The following is a 5,542-nucleotide window of genomic DNA, read 5'->3' as shown; positions in this document are numbered from 1 at the left end:
CATCTCAAATTTGTTGCCTTTTCTGTTGAGAAAGGTTTAATGTTTGAATCATATCTTTTCTTGTTAGGCAAGTCACTAATTTTCAAAATCAAATCCTTTAAAATTGTTTTCAAAACATATCTTCTAAAATTGTTTTCAAATCATATCTTCTCAATCACATCTCTTTAAAACTAATCATATCTTCTTAACCTCATCTTTTTCAAAATAGTTTTCAATCAAATCTTTTTAATTTCTAATTTCAAAATCTTTTTCAAAAATAACTTAATTTCTTTTCAACTTTCAATTTTCGAAAATTATCAATCAATTTTTAAAATGTTTTTGACATCTTTCTAATTAATTTTCGAAAATCCTCTTCCCTTCTTCCCACATCCTTCTATTTATGGAGTACTACTCCTTCTTAATGCACTATTCGAACTCTATCTAATCAAGTTCGAATTCTTCTACCTCATTCTTCTATTTTTCTTTTCCTCTGACACTTCAAGGAATCTCTATACTGTGACATAGAGGATTCCACATTTTCTTTTTCTCTTCTATTTCATATGAGCAGGAGCAGAGACAAAGGCATTCTTGTTGAAGCTGACCCTGAACCTGAGAGAACCTTGAAGCGAAAGCTAAGAGAAGCCAAAGCACAACTCTCTTTAGAGGACCTGACCGAATTCTTCAAAGAAGAAGAACACATGGCTGCCGAAAACAACAACAATGCCAACAATGCAAGGAAGGTGCTGGGTGACTTTACTGCACCTACTCCCAACTTCTATGGGAGAAACATCTCTATCCCTGCCATTGGAGCAAACAACTTTGAGCTTAAGCCTCAATTAGTTTCTCTAATGCAACAGAATTGCAAATTCCATGGACTTCCAATGGAAGATCCTCATCAGTTTTTAGCTGAGTTCTTGCAAATCTGTGACACAGTCAAGACCAATGGGGTTGACCCTGAGGTCTACAGACTGATGCTATTCCCTTTTGCTGTAAGAGACAGAGCTAGAATATGGTTGGACTCACAACCTAAAGATAGCCTGGACTCTTGGGAAAAGCTAGTCAATGCCTTCTTGGCAAAGTTCTTTCCACCTCAAAAATGGAGTAAGCTTAGAGTGGAAGTCCAAACCTTCAGACAGAAGGATGGAGAATCCCTCTATGAAGCTTGGGAAAGATACAAACAATTAATCAGAAGATGTCCCTCAGACATGCTTTCTGAATGGAGCATCATAGGTATCTTCTATGATGGTCTCTCTGAACTATCCAAGATGTCTTTGGATAGCTCTGCTGGAGGATCTCTTCATTTGAAGAAGACGCCTACAGAAGCTCAAGAGTTGATTGAAATGGTTGCAAATAACCAATTCATGTACACTTCTGAAAGGAATCCTGTGAACAATGGGACTAGTCAGAAGAAAGGAGTTCTTGAGATTGATACTCTGAATGCCATACTGGCACAGAACAAGATATTGACTCAACAAGTCAATTTGATTTCTCAAAGTCTGTCTGGAATTCAAAATGCGCCTGGCAGTGCTAAGGAAGCTTCATCTGAGGAAGAAGCTTATGATCCTGAGAACCCTTCAATGGAAGAGGTGAATTACCTAGGAGAACCCTATGGAAACACCTACAATTCTTCATGGAGAAATCACCCAAATTTCTCATGGAAGAATCAAGAGAAACCTCAACAAGGTTTCAATAATAATAATGGTGGAAGAAACAGGCTTGGCAATAACAAGCCTTTTCCATCATCTTCTCAGCAACAGACAGAGAGTTCTAAGCAGAACCCCTCTGACTTAGCAACCATGGTCTCTGATCTAATCAAAACCACTCAAAGTTTCATGACTGAAACACGGTCCTCCATTAGGAATTTGGAAGGACAAGTGGGTCAGCTGAGCAAGAAAGTTACTGAACTCCCTCCTAGCACTCTCCCAAGTAATACAGAAGAAAATCCAAAAGGAGAGTGCAAAGCCATAACCATGGCCGAATATGGAGAGGAAAGAGAGGAGGTGGACGCCACTGAGGAAAACCTCAATGGGCGTGCACCAACCTCCTCTGAGTTCCCCAATGAGGAACCATGGGAATCTGAGACTCAAAATGAGACCATAGAGATTCCATTGGACTTACTTCTGCCTTTCATGAGCTCTGATGAGTATTCTTCCTCTGAAGAGGATGAGTATGTCACTGAAGAACAAGTTGCTAAATATCTTGGAGCAATCATGAAGCTAAATGACAAGTTATTTGGAAATGAGACTTGGGAAGATGAATCTCCCTTGCTCACCAAAGAACTGGATGACTTGTCTAGGCAGAAATTACCTCAAAAGAGACAAGATCCTGGGAAGTTTTCCATACCTTGTACCATAGGCACCATGACCTTCAAGAAGGCCCTGTGTGACTTAGGGTCAAGTGTGAACCTCATGCCTCTCTCTGTAATGGAGAAGCTAGGGATCTTTGAGGTACAAGCTGCAAGAATCTCATTGGAGATGGCAGACAACTCAAGAAAACAAGCTCATGGACTTGTAGAGAATGTTTTGGTAAAAGTTGAAGACCATTACATCCCTACTGATTTCATAGTCCTAGAGACTGGGAAGTGCATGGATGAATCCATCATCCTTGGCAGACCCTTCCTAGCCACAGCAAAGGCTGTAATTGATGTTGATAGAGGTGAACTAATCATTCAAGTGAATGAAGAATCCTTTGTGTTTAAGGCTCAAGGATATCCCTCTGTCACCATGGAGATGAAGCTTGAAGAGCTTCCCTCAAATCAGAGACAAATAGAGCCCCCAAAGTCAAACTCTAAGTTTGGTGTTGGGAGGCCACAACCAAACTCTAAGTTTGGTGTTGAACCCCCACATTCAAACTCTAAGTTTGGTGTTGGGAGGTTCCCACATTGCTCTGATCATTTGTAAGGCTCAATGAGAGCCATCTGTCAAGCTACTGACATTAAAGAAGCGCTTGTTGGGAGGCAACCCAATGATTATATTTTATATATTTTCTTTTGTTATTTTATGTTTTTTGTAGGTTGATGATCATAAGAAGTTACAAAATCAATGAAAAAAGCAAAAACAAAATGAAAAACAGGAAGAAAAACAGCACACCCTGGAGGAAGATGTTGCTGGCGTTCAAATGCCAGTAAGCCTAGCAGTTGGGCGTTTAACGCCCAGTCTGGCACCATTATGGGCGTTTAACGCCAGAAAGGGGCACCAGACTGGCGTTAAACGCCAGAAAAGGGCAAGAACCTGGCGTTAAACGCCAGGAATGGGCACCAGCCCGGCGTTTAACGCCAGAAATAGCTCAAAACGTGATTTTGAGCAACATTTGGTGCAGGGATGACTTTTCCTTGACACCACAGGATCTGTGGACCCCACAGGACCCCCACCTACCCCACCACCACCCTCTCTCTTCTTTCCCCATTCACCAATCACCTCAATACCTCTTCCCCAAAAAACCCTTCACCTATCAAATCCCATCTTTCTCTTCACCACTCACATCCATCCTTCATAAATCCCCACCAACCTCACCCTTCAAATTCAAACCACTTTCCCTCCCAAACCCACCCATACATGGCCGAACTCCATCTCCCCTCTCTCCTATAAATACCCTTCTTCACTTCTTCATTTTCACACAACCTAAACACCACTTCTCCCCCTTCTTTGGCCGAATACACTAAGCCATTCCCTTCTCCCTCATTTCTTCTTCTTCTACTCTCTTCTTTCTTCTTTTGCTCGAGGACGAGCAAACCTTTTAAGTTTGGTGTGGTAAAAGCGTTGCTTTTTCGTTTTTCCATAACCATTTATGGCATCCAAGGCCGGAGAAACCTCTAAAAAGAGGAAAGGGAAGGCAAAAGCTTCCACCTCCGAGTCATGGGAGATGTATAGATTCATCTCAAGGGTGCATCAAGACCACTTCTATGAAGTTGTGGCCTTGAAGAAGGTGATCCCCGAGGTCCCCTTTTCACTCAAAAAGGGTGAATATCCGGAGATCCGCCATGAGATCCGAAGAAGAGGTTGGGAAGTACTTACCAACCCCATTCAACAAGTCGGAATCATGATGGTTCAAGAGTTCTATGCCAATGCATGGATCACAAAGAACCATGATCAAAGTATGAACCCGGATCCAAAGAATTATCTTACTATGGTTCGGGGGAAATACTTGGATTTTAGTCCGGAAAGTGTAAGGTTGGCGTTCAAACTTGCCTATGATGCAAGGAGATGAACATCCTTACACAAGAAGGGTCAACTTTGATCAAAGGTTGGACCAAGTCCTCACAGTCAAATGTGAAGAGGGCGCACAATGGAAGAGAGATTCAAGAGGCAAGCCGGTTCAATTGAGAAGGCATGACCTCAAGCCCATGGCTAGAGGATGGTTAGAGTTCATTCAACGCTCAATCATTCCCACAAGCAACCGGTCCGAAGTTACTCTAGACCGAGCCATCATGATTCATAGCATCATGATTGGAGAAGAAGTGGAAGTTCATGGGGTTATAGCCCAAGAACTCTATAAAGTGGCGGACAAGTCTTCCACCTTGGCAAGGCTAGCCTTTCCTCATCTCATTTGTCACCTCTGTTATTCAGTTGGAGTTGACATAGAAGGAGATACCCCTATTGATGAGGACAAGCCCATCACCAAGAAAAGGATGGAGTACACAAGAGACCCCTCTCATCAAGAGATCCCTGAGATGCCTCAAGGGATGCACTTTCCTCCACAAGACTATTGGGAGCAAGTAAACACCTCCCTAGGAGAACTAAGTTCCAACATGGGACAACTAAGGGTGGAGCACCAAGAACACTCCATTCTCCTCCATGAAATTAGAGAAGATCAAAGAATCATGAGAGAGGAGCAACAAAGACAAGGAAGAGACATTGAGGAGCTCAAGCACTCCATAGGATCTTCAAGAGGAAGAAAGAGCCGCCATCACTAAGGTGGACCCGTTCTTTTATCTCCTTGTTCTTTATTTTCTTCTGTTTTTCGAATTTTAGTGCTTATGTTTGTCTATGTTTGTGTCTTATGATCATTAGTGTCTTAGTGTCTATGCCTTAAAGTTATGAATGTCCTATGAATCCATCACCTTTCTTGAATAAAAACGTGCTTAATTGAAAAGGAAAGAATTGCATGAATTCTGAATTTTATAATAGTTTAATTATTTTGATGTGGTGGCATTACTTCTGTTCTCTGAATGTATGCTTAAACAGTGCATATGTCTTTTGAATTTGTGGTTCATGAATGTTGGCTCTTGAAAGAATGATGAAAAAGGAGACATGTTACTGAGGATCTGAAAAATCATAAAAATGATTCTTGAAGCAAGAAAAAGCAGTGAATACAAAAAAAAAAAAAGAAGAAGAAAAACGAAAAAAAATAGAAAGAAAGAAAAGAAAGAAAAAAAAAAGAAAGAATAAAGTTGTGATCCAAGGCAATAAGAGTGTGCTTAAGAACCCTGGACACCTCTAATTGGGGACTTTAGCAAAGCTGAGTCACAATCTGAAAAGGTTCACCCAATTATGTGTCTGTGGCATGTATGTATCCGGTGGTAATACTGGAAGACAGAGTGCTTTGGGCCACGGCCAAGACTCAT

At 41.3% G+C, this 5,542-nt stretch overlaps 1 non-coding gene across 1 annotated transcript; it reads right to left on the bottom strand.

Moving 5' to 3' along the window:
- Positions 1–1,082: 1,082 nt before the first annotated feature.
- LOC130938385 (small nucleolar RNA R71) lies at positions 1,083–1,190 on the bottom strand. The gene has a single exon (XR_009069552.1). It is a non-coding gene; the product is annotated as a small nucleolar RNA R71 (small nucleolar RNA).
- Positions 1,191–5,542: the final 4,352 nt, after the last annotated feature.

This window comes from Arachis stenosperma, chromosome 6 (genome assembly GCF_014773155.1).
Source record: "Arachis stenosperma cultivar V10309 chromosome 6, arast.V10309.gnm1.PFL2, whole genome shotgun sequence".
Taxonomy (NCBI): domain Eukaryota; kingdom Viridiplantae; phylum Streptophyta; class Magnoliopsida; order Fabales; family Fabaceae; genus Arachis; species Arachis stenosperma.
Note: the sequence above shows the minus strand (reverse complement) of the source record. Positions and strands in the feature narration are given on the sequence as shown.